Source organism: Chelon labrosus (assembly GCF_963514085.1).
Source record: "Chelon labrosus genome assembly, chromosome: 8".
NCBI classification, from domain to species: domain Eukaryota; kingdom Metazoa; phylum Chordata; class Actinopteri; order Mugiliformes; family Mugilidae; genus Chelon; species Chelon labrosus.
This window is the reverse complement of record NC_140358.1, coordinates 7,662,595-7,679,878: the sequence shown is the minus strand read 5'-3', so window position 1 is coordinate 7,679,878 and position 17,284 is coordinate 7,662,595.

The window sequence follows — 17,284 nt, the reverse complement described above, 5'->3', positions numbered from 1 at the left end:
TTTCTCCTTCCACTCTCTAGCATGCAAACATGACACAGTCAGCAGTGTATTTTTCTTCCAAAGGCTAAGAATACATTTGAACAAAACATTGTATTATTGTTTTAGTATATTTTTTATTTTTTTTCACCCATCCGTGTGTAGCAAACGTCCTCAGACTTAAGGGTATAATTAAAGTAAATACCAAGCAGGTAAACAGTCAGAAATCCAAATATTGCTTGAAACCACTTCTGGCATTGCTGAAACAATACTGTTGTTTTCTCAAGTTTAGGATGAAAACAGAATCAAATGAGACAAAGGTGTGTCCTCCCAAATGTATGACGACATGATAAGCAGCAGTTGAAGAAACAAACTCTTTTCAGCCCAGGGCTTTTATTATCTTTTATTTATTTATTTATCCCTCTCAGCATGGAGTCATAATTTGGAACAACTGGAAGTAAAAAAATGTCTTATAACTTGTTATTTTGAAATTCACTGTTATTCCATTTTTCTTTTCATTATTTTTGACTATTGGGTGTTACCTTGGATATGAATTTATGCCGTTCCACCCATGTTTTTCACATATATTGCATCAACAATAAGCACTCTCTTGATGTCTCTTATGTTAATAATAAATTCTTTTTACTGAAAAGCTATGCCCTCAAATTGATTGCAGATCTTTCGGTGACTGAGCGATTTCCTGATACTGTTTACATTGTTTTTCTCCATGTGACAGAGGAGCATGAAGGGGTCTGTCTGATGCAGACATGTCACAGTGATTGCAGCAGCTATTAGGTGTCGCTACACTGACAGCTGTTCAGGGTCATTCATCAAATGATGGAGTGAGGGAGAAAGTTGGAAAGATGAGGTGAACAGGAGGGGATGCAAATCTGCTGAGGAAGGCAGCGCGCAAGTTGATGAAACATTCCTTGGACGATTACCCCCAGGTTCAGCGGGCCCCCGTTGGCTGTTCAAACATTTCTCGCTTTTCTTTACTGAGAAGTAAGTCTGTGCCTCTGTGCCGTGTAAAACTTCAAGACAAAGTTTACGGATTATTTATTTATTTATTTTATTCATTTAAAATCGGCCTCATAAAATTTATGTTTGATTGTTTTTAATGAAAAAGAAATGAGAGAGGAACTGCACCCAGAGCTCCTTCTGGTTAGATTTAGGCACCAAAAGTTAATTTGGTTAAAGTTAGGACAGTTGTTTTGATTAAATTCCTATTTGCTAAATACATTTTGCGAATTCAGGGTCTTGAGTTACAGCTGATTTTATGTATCAAACCAGACGGTGAACTTTCCTAGAAAGGAAATGAGTGCCTGAAGAAATTTAATAATGCTGTGGTCTGCTAGTGGATATTGTTCTTTGTCAGTGAACATATTACTAATACATTCAATATCAACCTCTCGCACCTGACATTTGCTCATTAAGTTGACAAATGTGTTTGTTGTTGTAGTGTAGATGTATTGGAGCCTTTTATTTACAGAAAATCTGACTTACCTCCATCAGAACAAATGTGTTAAGGTACCAACCTATTGTGTCACACTGGGTTGATCAATTCTAAAGTTTCGAGTCCATCCTGATCAGATTTGTCTGAGAGGCAGCCTGATTAGCGCTCGCTGACACTACACAAACACACCTGCATGCACAAATGTCCACATGACAAAGGTGGGGATCACCTCATGCTGTTTACTCTTTGTTCACCTCTCAAGGACACAGACCTTTATCAGGACTGACCAGCGCTGTGTGTCCCACCTTCCTCCCCTCCAATATGCCACTGAGTTATGGAGCGCCTGCTGATGCTCCTTAAAGGGCAGCCGCACCAGAGAGAGATGCAGCGTATGCTTAACACTAAGCCGATGGCTCCAGACACTCCCCATCCATCAATGTCTGCCCTGGGCAGCCTCTTTTTTGCCTGATATTCCACCACTGAATTGCAGGCCCTCCGGGTCACACTTACATTTAGTGGAATTATTCTAACCACCTCTCTGGAAGAGCAGCCATTTAGAGGATTTCTGATGAATACAAGATAGAAGAAATACACTGAATTTCCAAAGAGCAGATTTCAGATATGAATGCAAAAAAAAAACCTCTATTGCCATAGGCATGAATGCCTAAGGGTAAAAATTATAGATTTGTTATAGTTTGGAGTGATGCTGAGTTGCTCTTTTAAAAATGCAAAAGCTTTGATGTTCATCGCTGTGTGAACCTGAAAATTTTCTCCTTTCTTTTTGTTGCTGTTCACATTAAAATCAAACAAAGAGAGTTAGTACATTAGAAGGAATCTGAGGTGTTTCAGTGAGTCTCGATATAAAATTACTAGTCAACCATTCAAGGTTACAGCTCACTTGGTGATAAGGCCAATTTCTATTCACTTCGTGAATGTAAGGGGAGACTTAAAGCATTCCAATCTCGATAATGTATGTATCATGGTGATAGCGCCGGCTTAGGAGATCATGATCAGGTTTAATTGGAGCTCTGTGTCATTCTTACTCTGTGGGATTGACTCCTCTGGTAAAATTTAATTTTCTCATCAACACTGCTGGACTTCGGTGGGAGCTGGTTAGATCTAATCTGATTCCAAAACAGTTGGAATTAAGAAAAGACACAGTTAGTGGTTATTTATTCACTGCTGCACCCCAGCCAGGGAGGCAATTAACCCACCCAGTGCCACAGCATTAGTCACAGATGTTTGAAACATCTAAATATTGTGTGCGCAGTAAGTGACAAATTGTCAATGTTTTCAACAAAGGGAAGATGTGACGACTTACTATGATGGAGATGAGTAGCAGAGGACGAATAATAAATAAGCTGAACTGTGGCCCTATTTAACAAAAAACGCATATTTTTGCACAGTTTTAGAGATTCAGGCAATGTGATTTTGATAAAAATACATATTACACAGCTGACTGTGTGTCCATGGAGATCTGCCTCAGGAGGAGCCAGTCATCTCACCAAACAAGCCATTTTCCCCTGCAGTAATATCATTTAATACTCTTTAATAAATAAATATCAGGAATCTACGACTACGTTTACAGTCATCACTGCTGTTAAACAACAGTCAGGTGACATTTACTCAAACTAGCATTAGTATTTCTGTCCAGCTGATTTCATCTCTGAGCACTTCGACGCATCTGCATACAGCACGCAGCCTCACACAATTTTGAAAAACTGTTCAGATGAATATGCAGAGTTGGACTGTGACTTGACTCGCCTTCAATCCATAACCATATCACATATTTAAAATATTTTTGTCATAAGACCTTGAGTAAGTACTATAACTTCTATTGTATTTCATTTTCCAGTTTTTTGTATTTAATTTGTGCACTGTCCTTAAAACTGTATGCTGCTGCAACACTTCAGAGTTCTCCACTGTGGGATAAATGGAGGATTATCTGATCTTATCTTATCTTATCGCTAGCTTGCTACTTGGTCAGATGGAGAATGGACAGGACAATTTTTAGGGTGTCACTGCCAGGCACAATGAGTTTCTCATCCATCATCTATAAGCACTTATCTTGTAGAGTTTTCGCAGGGGGCTGGAGCCTATCCCAGACTGGTTGAGAGACGGGGTACATGCTGGAGAGGTTGCCAGTCACTAACACAGAGAGACAAACAACCATTCACCCTTACATGCATACCTGCAGCAAGTCTAGAGTCACTTGGAACCAGCTCCCAGTCTGGGTTCTTGAGGCAGGCACCTCTCTGCCTGTAAGTTCATGCTTAAAACCTTTCTTTTTGGTAAAGCTTAGACTTAGGGCTATCCCTTAGTCATGCTGCTATAGGTTTAGGCTGCTGGGGGACTGGCCTCTATTTTCTTCTTTCTAGCATGTCTAGCATTGCATGTTACTACTCTGCAGCATGCTGTATTGGCGTTGTGTCCTTCTCTCTAGCTCCCTTTCCCTCCCCCCATCTTCTTGTGAGTGTCTCAAGCCTCAAGTTGTTTGTTTCTAAACTGTGGAGCTGCATGCTACCCATCTGTGGTCCTCGTCTTGTCAGCCTGCCCAGTCTTCATGACTTATACTTATCCATTCCTACCTGAATGCATAATTCTCCAACCTGCAAAAAACCCACGCAGGCACAGGGAGAACAAACTCCACACGGAAAGGGCACGTCTGAACCAAAAATTCCTTCCTGCTGTGAGGCGACCACTGCACTGTTGCAACACCCACTGTGAGATTTTTTACTGCAGAAATCGAACTTTTAAGAAGTATGGCTGCTTAGGTGCACCTGTTCCATTCTGTAGAAGACGGGTACATCTTAAATAAAAGAGCAAACCATGAATGTAGGAACTAACAGCATGAAGAGTGTATTTGTCTACCCCAAGGGTGTCAAACTTATTTTAGTTCAGGGGACACATACAGCCCAGTTTAATCCAAGGGGGCCAAACCAAACCAGTAACATAATAACATGTCAACCTATAAATAACAACTTTTCCCTTTGTTTTAACACAAAGAAGTACAGAATGAAAATGTTTGCATTTAATAAACTATTGTAAGAAATCTCTTGGGGCGGCACAGTGGCGAGGTGGTTAGCACTGATGCCTCACAGCGAGAAGGTCCCGGGTTCGAATCCATGGGCCGAATGGGCCTTTCTGTGTGGAGTTTGCATGTTCTCCCTGTGTCTGCGTGGGTTCTCTCCATGTTCTGGCTTCCTCCCACTGCCCAAAGACATGCTGGTTAGGTTAACTGGTGATTCTAAATTGGCCGTAGGTGTGAATGTGAGTGTGAATGGTTGTCTGTCTCTCTGTGTTAGCCCTGCGATAGACTGGTGACCTGTAGCTCGCCCGATGACAGCTGGGATAGGCTCCAGCAGACCCCGCGACCCTTAACAGGAATAAGTGGTTACAGAATATGAATGAATGAAATTTCTTACGAAATATAAGTTTACAATACATTTTCGGCACATTACTGCCATCTGCAGTTTAGTTCTGGGTCTCAGTGTTGTGTTTTGTCTGCAACTTTTACTAAAACAGTGCAACCCTTAGTGGACAAATTATGATTAGCAGTTACTTTTAGAGGAAAATTGCAGTTAATGTCTTCTATGTCATTTACGCCCTTTGCAAATTCATCCTGCGGGCCAAATAGGACCCTCTGGTGGGCTGGCTTTGGCGGCATATGTTTGACACCCTTGGTCTACGCTATACACCGTGTTGCAGCCAAGAGTGGAGTAATTCTATTTCTTGACAGGTCTTAAAATGTAAACTTGACTGACACTGAGTAAACTTATTTACCATTGAAATCATTTTGGCAGGTCAAATAAAGGTCAGAATTTTAGCATTTTCATTACGTATTCTGCACCTATGACTTTTTCCCTGATCAGTTTCCACTCTGTTACTTAGGTGTCTACTTGTGTCCCCCTCCCCCTCTCTCTCTCTCGGTTTCTGTGTACATATCAGTGTTTTGCAGGGTTTATATTTACTGTTCAATTTGGCAGTGGCATAGATGGCAGCAGTGCAATCTTTGCCTGGATTGTGCAAGTCTGTGTATTCTTCCAGGTGGTAATTAAAGTGACATAAAGTAGATAGCTCGCTGCTCGCTCATCTGTGTGAGTAAGTACTGAGTTAATGGGCAGTGGGAAATGGAAAACTTTATTTCGCCAGGGCGTCGTGTTTTATTTGCTGTGTTAATTTGGATGCTGCACACATGTGACTGGTTTCACATTTAATCTGTTTTGTCACCAGAGTCACTTTCAATAGTGTTCGGTGTTAGAACTTGGTTTGCAGTGGTGCCAGCAGGCTGTAAATATACAGGAAGTGTAATCTTAGCTCTTTTATTGTGTTGTTGTTTTCAATAATGTCACTTCTCATCTTCTGTTAGGCTCTTTACTCACTTACCGGTAACTTAGCACCTCCAGCAGCATTGTGGCGATACTTCCTTTTAATGGATCTATCTGCCAGTGTAAAATGTAAGTAAAATCTGTGTACACATTGCTCTTGTGTTATTTATTTATTTATTTCATGATTTCTCCAGGGGACTGTTACACTTACACATCACAATCTCTGTGCCATTGATAGACCCTGTGAGAGGGAGGCTGGGAAACATCAGTAATATTGATATCTTCACACACGCATACAATAAACACAGTCAGGCAGCAAAATGCAGCCCACCCATAAAGACTGTATCTAAATCAAGACCTTTACATCGATATAAACACATACAAACACATACACAACCTTGAGCCTCTCCTTTAACATCATTTGCAAGGTTTTCTATAAAACTATTTTTTCACCACCTCCAAGCACCTACCACATAGATTTTTATGTTACAAGGACCTGTCTAGGTTTCATGATTAATGTTATATATGTAGTATGTGCAGCACATCCACCTCATGGACCAAAGGAGTTATGTGATTTCAATATTGCACAAAGACCGGACAGTTTCACCCTTTAGGTATTAGGCTTTACTGAGCACTGAGATGATTGTACATTAGCCACTGAAGTATTTAAGGGTGAATAAAGCACATTTTATAGTTTAAACCTCAATATGCTACTGTAGATCAATTTGTGATCAGATATACAGTAGTTGAGGCTGAATTAAAAAACAGGTTCTCAACTGTCTTTGAACATGTACAAAATATAAATAACATTTTCGCTGCAACGTTTCATTTGCTCCTAATTAATACAGATTTGACGCCCAACCCTGATTTTACTAGACAATAAGATGGAAATGTTGGAGAAGCATGTGCAAGCCTCATCCAGGGTCTACAGTACATCACCTCAGAGATGAACATGTCACACAACCATATTTACTATCATCCAATGGGTCTCTAAAGGTCTTGTTTCATGACTGTGGAAGGCGAGTGCTTTATTGGACATTCCTCACCAGGATCTCTTCATCATGACTGCCGGGGTGTCGCACGAATGAATGAAACAGAATTAATAGAAGATTACATCTGGCCCCTGCTCCTTTCGCTCCCGTGTGGCTCTTGATGATATTCTGAGCCGCTTTACGCTTCTCATATTCCCCCGCATATAAATCCAAAGGCAAGCCGCCATTTCAGATTTTATGACGTGCGCAAACAAAGTTCACAATTCAGCCTCATGCAAGGTTGCGCAATCACACAGTATGTAAGAATGTAAGAGTGATTGACAAGAGTCTTACGATTATTGTGTTATTATTGTGTAGCTGTGTAAAAGTGGATTTTCTAAGTGGATGCAGAATAAGCACTAAAGAATAAAATGAAATAAATGAAACAATTTCAACAAAATATTTCCAGAAGATTTGGAAAGACTCAAGAACAACACAGGCATGTGTCCAGATACAGCCTGTGAGTATTTGTTGGATGTGTGGGTCTGGGTTGGTGGGGTTTTAAAAGCCCATGGTTGCCATAGAGACCAGCATAGAGAATTATGGGTGGAAGAGGTGCACAGGCAGACATCACTGTGTAGTTATTATCATTGCGTAGTTATTGTTCTAATATGTTCCCTCCTCTCCTTCCTTGTCTTCTCATTCAAACATCTTTGGTGCCAGAAACGACCTCCACATACCTCCAACTCTTTCCAAATTCCTTTCACAGATCTTTTGTTTTATAGTTTTACACAAAGCTTAGTATTCTGTTGATGTGTAACCCCTCCACACAGTCCGACTTGTGTTCCCATTAACCATATTTATTAGTGCAATTCCTCACTCGTAAGACAGGAGGAGCAATATTGCGTTCCCCGGTGTCATTTTCCATCATTCTATTAGTGTCTGCTGGTTTCGGGGTAACGTAATAGCAGGGAGCAAACATGAGACCCATTATGAGACCCTCCCCCGTCGCCACAGCCCTGCTCCGTTCCCCACAGACGTCCAAGTCCTGAAGAAAGTGTATTTTGAGATGAAATATTCTGGGCTTCAGAGAGAGGTTGCTGAAGCAGCTTTCATTCCTGAGCCTGATGTGATGCAAAATAAGGTCTAGTTTTCTTGGCTTTTCTTGTTTGGCAAAAACAAAACTATTCAAACCAACCAGACCATATAAAAAAAAAACACTAAATCATTGCTCTTGTTCTGAATGTCAAATCTTGCACATGTTTACTTCAATTAAATATTTGATTCACATCCTCACTCTCTCCCTCTCTCCCTCCCTCTCTCCCTCTATATATATATATATGACAAAAAGAAAGAAAGGAGAAAACACACTATATGTACTTGAGGCCTAATTAAAGGATTAGATACACTTCCCTGGTCTTGTGAAAAAGCCCCATTTATTTCTTCTTATTGAATTTTCGTTCGAGTTGTTTCTGTTTTATTCAATTTTACGCTGCAGTTTATATTCATTACAGGGCAACAGAGAGGGTCAGTGGGCATCCAAAACAATGCCATGCTGAGTTTAAGTATCTCCGCCTGAAAGCATGCGTACTTGCATTACCATCTAAATGTTCTGGACTCTTCCTCCATCAAAGCAGGCATCAAGTACAGCATGTACAAACCTAGTTGTTGTTTTTTTAAAATGTCTGCAGTCTTAATAGGCTGCTGGCTTAGAGAGATCAGAGAGTTTGTCAGTGAAGATAAATTCTGACTACACTTCGCTGTGCTTTCAAATGCCATTACTTTCATTTGAGGATTATAAAGCCAACTTGATTTTTTGGTGTAGTATTGAATTAAATTTTGCAAGCATGTAATATTGTTCAATCACTTCACTGAAATCCCAAAAAGTGACACGTGTTTGTGTTAAAGTGACACTGACAAGAGCTCATGAACATCCATCTAAAAGACACCAAATGTATCAAGTTTAATATATCATTGATTTCGACTTAATACAGTAAGTGGCCATTCTCTTCATTTAGTGTTTGCAACTTGCATCTCCATCAGCATGACTTAACAACACTAAATACGTTATTGTTTGTTCACCGCAAGGAGCAACACTACCAGTAACCACTAGATTGGTGCACTTTATTGTTTCTGCAGCTTTGGATATAAAGTCAGGTATTAGCCACTGAGCTTATTTTATAATAAGTTCGCTTTTTTCACTATTTAACTTATTTTGCATCCCTTAATTTAAAACTTTGCTTGTCCTTCTTTCAAAGCAGAAAATGATCAATCCCTCTTTCCAGGAATTCAGGCATGATTAGTAGCAAACTGATTGCCGCAGAAATTCAAAAAAACAGGTTACATATGACTAAAGCCTTTTAGGGCAAACCTTATTTAAAGACCTTTCAGATTGCATCATTGTTTGAACAAACTGGTTTAATACGAGTCTCTACAAGAATGATTTGGACAATTTGAAGCCATATTGAAATGCCCTCAAAGGAGTGGGCTAGTAGTACTTCACATACCAGAGCTTAACACTGACTGAACAATATTCAACAGCATGAGGACAGTCTACAGCAGTGACAGTCACCGACAACTAGCCAAACATTGATTGGCTGTAGCAGAATAAATCCCTTTGTTTCTCCCTTTGGAAGGGTACTGTCCCATTGGCCATATGGAGAGACTGTCCATGATCATACTCTCTTCATAAACTCCAATTACAAATGTAGGATCTCATGCTAGAACTTCTACAGCTTTAAGAAGTGCATTTTATATTTCTGAAAGATAGACAGAGTAGTAGAGAAAGTGCCACATTTTCCTGGTAAGAAAGGGGATCCTGTCAGTTAGCTCCATAGCCTTATCAGTGTATCTCAGCAGGGAGGCAAGAGCCAATCTACAGTGACTGGTTTCCTCAGGATTCATGCCACGTTGGGCTTTTGTTTCCCCAGCTTCCCCGGAGAGCTAGCCACGAGCCTGAGAGACATGACTGAATGTCAGCTTCTCTGAAAAGAAGATCCCGCAGGTGTCTCAGCAGGACACTGTTTAAAGAAGGCCTCCAAGACAGCCAAGCACAAACCCACAAAACCCTGTCTGGAAGTCATATCTAGGTAGGGCATCATGCAATTCTGCCGGAATAAGCTGGCAAAAGATTTCATAAAAGGAAGTGAGAAAATAAAAATAGTGGGGTATTTTTACACCAGATCTGTCTAGGCTCACCTCATCCTTGTCACTGAGATGTAGATGTAAAGATGCACCTTCTTTTGAACTCTGAAAGTGTTTTGCAAATGAGGAAAAAGTCTAAAGCGAGACAAGTCCCAGAGGGCAGCTGTCATTTACGCGATATAAAAAATACAAAGGCATGAAAATCACTGCTGAGGGATTTCAAAGGAGGTCTGCAATCACTGTGATGAGAATACAAACATAAAAGGATAGTGTGACTGTCATTAACAAAGACAGTTATGTTAAAAGGCAAAAGTATAAATGTGGACACTTTTTTAATAGATCATAAACAAAGCATAAAAAAGGTGAATGAAGCAAAGTGCTCCAATTTTTGTGCCCCCCCCCCCCCCTTGAGTGGGTGGTGTTATCCTAAAAAAGAGACAGTTGCTGCAGGGCACCAACGTCATCTTAACTAAAGAGGGGTGACCTAAATGTTAATGTAGAAACTTGGTGATTAGAAGGATTTATACATAAGAGTGAGGATCTTATTTTGTCTGGAGACACCAAGGGAAAAGCTTTTGCCTATCAGTATCGTGCATCTTACGCAGCAGTGTGAATTATAGATTGAAAGAGCAACCCAAGCAGTTCAAAAAGAAAAATATAGAACTGAGATCATTTTGAGATCGAGGGAATGAGTTCTCACTTTCAAACTGCTTCACCATTCATTTTCAAAATAAGATGTTGTGCGTTTGCGTGTCATAAACCTAATTAGCTATGATGGATGTTAGACAAGTTTCTGACAAGGACTAATAACTGCGTTGATCATTCCCTGAGACTTTGCTGCTTCCTCTTTTCCTCCCACACCCAAACCCTGCCCTCCATCACGTCTGAGGAGGCTTTGACAAAATAAACACACAACATGCTGATATATTATTCAAATTTTACTCAGTGATGTATGAAGACAGTGTTGCAAGAGAGAGATGCAGTTATCACTACTGGCATACCCCTTTCCTTCAGCCCACTGAACCTCCAGTCAAACAAATTACCATTCACACCCCTCCACCTCTAAAGCGCCACATGAGAAGAAGAAGAAAGATCAGGAACGACTGCTTACATTATTCTAAAGTTGCTGCAGTCAACACTGCTGCAGTGCAAAGATGAAGGTTATCAATTCATAGTGTAGTGGAAAGTGAATTACCTTGTTCCAGCAGTTTGTCAATGGCAATCTGCTCTACAGAGAGGGACACGAATGCAGGACTTTTTTTCCCTCATGGAGCACAATTTATGTTTCCATAACAAATAAGTCTGTTTCTTATCAGTAATTTATTTTATTTATTTTGTACTTGTCAGTGTATGAATGTGTGTGTGTTTGTGTGTAGGGCTCTGGAGTGTATTAGTTGGTTTCTCATTCTGTAAGTCCAGTCTTCTTTGGCTCAGTTTTAAGTCCAAATCTACATTTTGTTGCACATGGTGATTTGATGCCATTTTACTTGCATTTTGCTGTCTGCTCCATGTGCAACGCTGAAGTTGCTCACACTTACTATACCACGCCATGACATACTGTGCTCTGTGTAGTTTTTTACTTTTTTACTGAGTGGGATTTCAGAGCTAGTGATGAGAAGCCCGGGTCTTTTGAAAGGTTCGCCTCTCATGGCTCGGCTCACTGAGAAGACGGCTCCTCACTCAGAGCCTTCTATTTTATCCTAATTTAGCAATTATGATTTGCGTGATGGTAAGCAATTTTCCATTCGCTGTTTTCATAAAAGCCTTATTTTCTTGCATTTTAAAAATACAGCTACCATTGTTTAACATTTTAATCAAAGCTTTAAATCAACCGCTGAACCACAGCAAGCAAATTAAATAAGTCTTAACATTATGACACGAGATAAAAATCTTTAGTGCAGGTTGGCATTCAGAAATACCAGTAACCAAAACAGACCAACATGACAAAAATACATTTTCATTCAGATTGAGGTAGTGGTTTAAATCTTTAAATGAAAATAGTTCCCCCCTATTAACACTTGATCTGATTGTTTTCCTCTGGTTTTAATAAATACTTTCTTTTTGCAAATGTTTGCACCATGAATGAATGAATTTAGTATTGTCAATGAAGTTGTGTGTGGGGGATGGGGGGACTACAGATTTGATGATCCAGTTGCCAGAACGAGTTTTTGCACGTCAGAAAAGTCACATTGTGATTAATGTTTGGCATGTAAACACTTATTAGATCTTACTTTCATTTGGCGTATATGAAAACAGTAAAGCAGGACTCTCTAATCAGAACAATTTTGGGTTGAAGAAATATTGTTCATGTAAACCAGGCCAATTCAGAATGAACTAGTTTGCCCACTAAAAAAGATAATATGATTAGTTCAACCTTTGATACTTTACTAGCTGTCCATTATTCTTATGTGTATTCTTATGTGTATACTTATGATACGATTACCAGCAACTAGTTTGGATTGCAGGTATGACCGAAAGGAAAACAGTAAAACTGTGAAGTGGAATGGAAGGTGCGCTCCCATTTGAACTGGCGCTGTGAAGAGTTGCAAGTGAACAAACAAAATAAAAGTATTTCTGGCAGCAGCTGGTCAGCAGGAGCTCCTACAATATTCGGAGCTATTGCACCAGTTTACTTTCTCTACCCACTGCTAGAATATGACCATCGACCCAGATATCATCACCCAAATCTCTCGTTCCTCCTAAATTTTAATTCCTCTCCCATTGTCCCAAACTGAAGCTCTCTCTCTTTCACTCTGCACCATGAGCCCCCGGCTGTTGGTCTGAAGCTCACTTAAATATTCACATCCAGGGAGAAGGGGAAACTGGAGAGGAGAGTAAAAAAATAAATAAAAAATCACACACTCACACACACAAAATATCCAGAATGCAACTTCGTGCAGTGGTAGTGTAGGAAACTTTACTATCTTGTCTTTTGGGGCAACTCTTGGACCAAAATATTCTGTTAAATAAAACATGTCACATAAAAACACGTTAAAACTATCAATGTACTCCCTGTTCTTCTTTTACTTTTCTGCTATTTTTGAGAGATTATAACCGCACACATTTTGCTGAGCATAAATTCAACTATCAATAAATTCGAAAAAGAAATAGCAGTTATAACTAACTGGTGGTTCACATCATTAAACAAAAGTGGCAGCTTTTCAATCTGAAAACTAAACATCTGGACTCTCAGCAAAACAGTTTAATTATTACAACATGGGATTAGAGGTTTTTTTTTCCTAGTTTCATTCATTTTGCAGATCAAATATGTTATTAGTTAAACAAAACAAACTATAGATCTGATTAGTCCAAAAGGGAAAGTAATCTTGGGTGTGTAATATAATAGGCATTCTGAATAAAATAAAAATGGGCTGGACTACGGTACAAGTACTAATAAAACATGTCTTGAATTTTTTGCATCATATGAGGAGGAGAGAAACCAAGCGCCCAAGTTTTGGAGAGCGATCTTTTCTCCAGGCTTTCTTTCTTTTTGTTAAAATACCAGAGGTCACGAGTATAAAAGACCATTGTTGTGTTGTTTACAGCGATGTTGAACCTCCTGTCGTATTCCAGCTGTGGGCTTATTCTGGTACCAGCGTGAGAACACATGCAGTTGAGACATATGAAGGTCAGGTCCTACCAGAATGTAAAAAATATTTAAGAAATATTGGCTAATCACTGATTTCTCATGAGAAACAAAGAAAACCATATTGTCTTTAACTTGACACTCAAGACCTTTAACAACTAACTGCATCTCACATTTTCTCCAATCGACTCCTTTAAAGAACAACTTAGAAATGTCTTGGGCCTCATGCATTCCATGTAAACATGTTAAAGATTAATGGCAACGCTTTGCAATAGTCCACAAACACTTCAGAGTTGTAAGTAGTAGTTCTGATTTATACTGTGGATGTGGCCACCATAACCCTTTGCACTCCCTGCATATCAGAAAAGCACTATATCACGGTGAAGCGTTTGCTTATTACCCATGAGAAATCCTTATCTTTACAAAGATAAAATGCACACTAATCTGTTTTTGTTTTGTTTTGTTTATCTTTTAGATACAGATTTACTTTGCTAAGGAAAGATACTGGTATACGATAAATAGTAAAAAGTAAAAAGTGGTGATCAGGTGTTTTGACCTCAGGACACCTGAAGTTTAGGGAAAAAAAGAAAACTTTAGAGTTGAGTTTTATTCAGCAATAATTTGTTGAAACTGGAATAACCTCACAAGTGACCAAATAAAACACAATTAATCATGTGAGGGCTAAACTATAAAGTATCCTTTCAGTATATCTACAACCTTCAGTGGTGGCCTAGCACATCCCGTTCCACCTCACGTAAGCACATTCCTGATACTCCACAATGAATCATCTGCTCTCCGTTTACTGAGCATGGTTTCTTGCTCTCTTGTTGCAAACACAGTTGCTAGCTATCCCCCTTTTCCTGGGTCTATGAAATGTATAGAATTAGACAACTTAATCTTTTTTCCTCTCCGAAAATCTGATTTACCATTGAGCTGCAGGTAAAAAACATACAAAGCAAAGGATGTCTGGGCAAGGCAACCTCTAAGGTCTGTTACCTGCTTGAGTGAAAGAATACAATGTCAACCTTTTACATTATAATAAGATAAGATGCAGTTGCTCCTGGTTTCATCATATAGTATGCCTGAGACATGTCTTGTTGAACACTGCAGGTTCTCTCCTCTTTGTCTCGATATGTCTGGTGCTTTGGAAAAGCTTCTGCCTTGTTTATTTTACGCAGCACAACCAAAATCTCTCATGGACACATTAATGCAGAACCATTTCCTCTGCCCACTGCATCGATAACAACAGAGAGCAGACAAATTAACCTGCTAAGATTCAAGGATCCAGACCAGAAAGTGGCCAATTAACTGTATGCTGATTGGTTCCCGTTTCACCCAGATCATACTGAAACTAATTTGTAAGTCACCAATACTTTAATACGTGGCAGAACAGGAGCCTATCTGAATTACAGAGTATAATTTAAACAAATATCACTGTTGCTCTTTCTGGTGTCACTGTGAGAGAAAGATATCGACGACATGCGACAGTCGCATATTTTGGTAGTTCAGTCTGAAACTCTAATCAAAAAGGATATGAAGCAAGACCAGTTTCAGGTGCATTTACTCTGGTGGTGTTCACTGTATCTGTTCAGGTTTACATGGCCAAGTAGGACAATTATTCAAGTTCAAAGTTCTCAGCAGACTTCCCAGTCAAGACACGCACTCACTCGGACTGTGCCAGATTATTCTGTTACTGTATAACCAGATACAAATGGAATGGTGTTGCTGGTTTTGAAAGGGTAGTTGAAAAAGTCAGTCCTGATACAATGTACATATGCAGTATGCACATTGAGGTTATCAGACCGTAGTTGCTTCATAAAAGAAGGGTTTCACAGTGATAGTGTATTTCTGAAAGTAAATATGGCATGTATTATTATTATTATATATATAAATAGATGAAGATGCTTCAAACCTTAACTTACTGAATGCAAAGATTTTGATGAAATGAGAAGTCCCAAAGCAACTGGGAAATACAAATAATGCTAATTTCATTGAATTCTTACAATATTCCAGATGACAATATGAACCACGGACAGTATAAAGATGGACTGCGGAACCGCTCCTCACTTGTTAAGCCAGAGAGAGTAGAGCTCCCCCTGGTGTCTGGCTGCAGTATAGGTCATAAGCTCCACCTCCTCCATGTTAGTGGATGGGACTTGGGCCAAACGAAAACACTAAAATATACATCAAATAAGACGGTTTCTGTCATTTTAGGTAGTTAATATAATGTTGATGCATGTTCAAGTGTCAATTTCTGGATATGTTTCGTTTTATTTGGTTGTTTGACGCTATAGAAACAAGATGTGACATAATGGCGACGACCAACGGAAATGCAAGTGAGTCTGGCAGAAGTGGGGTTGTGTCATCAATATGTGTGGCTCATTGGTGTGGCTCCACTCTCAGACCGTACTGCGCAGACTCTGGCTCCAAAGTCGCAAGATGGCACCGCCCGTATCCCTGGGAAAATAGCATCAGCTTGGCCAATGCAAGGAAGCGGGGAGATGTTGTCCGTATTTATGTAGTCTATGATACGAACAACACCTGGAGTTAAATGAACCCCAGAGACTACATGAGCAGTTCTGAGCATCCACAATTGATTAAAAAACCCATGACTAATTTATAGAGACACAAGGTCACAGGTTCAACTCGAAATTCATGTCTACATAAAAATGATGGCAACATGGCCCAAAAGAATTCTAGCTGTGAGGCAAAATGACAGCTGAGAGATTTCTTAACTCTTCACCGCTTCTGCTTGCTAATTAAAATATAATGCATTACCACGTTGCCTTGCATTCTATTCATTCCCATCACATACTCACAACAGCAACATAAAAGAAGCCACAGGGGCACAGTGTTGTTGTTTCTTACTGTTTCTACCCCTGTGATTGTCACCGGCATAACAATGAAAATAGGACAGCCGTTGAACGCTCCTTCAAAACTCACTATAACAGAAACGAGTCACAGGAACAAGTCACACAAACGCCGTTTTGAACAGATACCTTGCAAAACTAAATGTGTACGTTACAATAAAGTTCAAATATTTTCTTCAAGGGCTGATGCCTTGAGTACACTCTGCCTCAGTCAGTGACAACCCGAACGAAAACAGTATAGAGCACCTTATTTATGGCTGTTGCTTGTTCCAGAGCCATAAAGCTGGCCATAGCTGCACACAGCTGCGCGTTCAAGTCAGCATAGCTGGAGTTGTATTTCATGGTTACAACTCTTTGAAACAGCGGCTTGCGTCATAAAACGACACAGCAATTAAAACCCACTGCATCATAGCTGTACCATGACTCAGAGCACCCCAGTTCCTGTCTGCTCAGTGTACAAATCATTACAACTGATCCGTGGTAAATGTTTGTACAATTATAATAGGCTCTGCATATGACTTCAACTCACTACAGAAAAAAAATAAAACATTGTGGATGTGGCTAGAGAGGCCTTAAACTCCAGTATTTTTTTTTGACCCATCCATCCACTCCAACCTCCTCCTTTTGAAAACGTATCCAATTACTGCAGCCACAGCCGAACCATGCTGTTTTCAGACACCTACTAACTGATGCACTTGTCCTTCTCGAGAGAAAAGTCTCCTTCTAAAGCACCCGAAAGAACTATAAATTACTTAAATAATGTTTTTTCATGGAATTTAAAAAAAAACAACAACAACACAAATTTAACTTGAAAGGGCTCTCATACATTAATATTATTCCTTTCTTTTTCACTAATGTTTAGCTATGAATTTGTGTCTTCGAATTGTTGATGTGAGTTTCTTTGATGTAAGTTCATGGGTGGGCCATCTTGTTTAAAATATTAGCTAGGAGGTAGT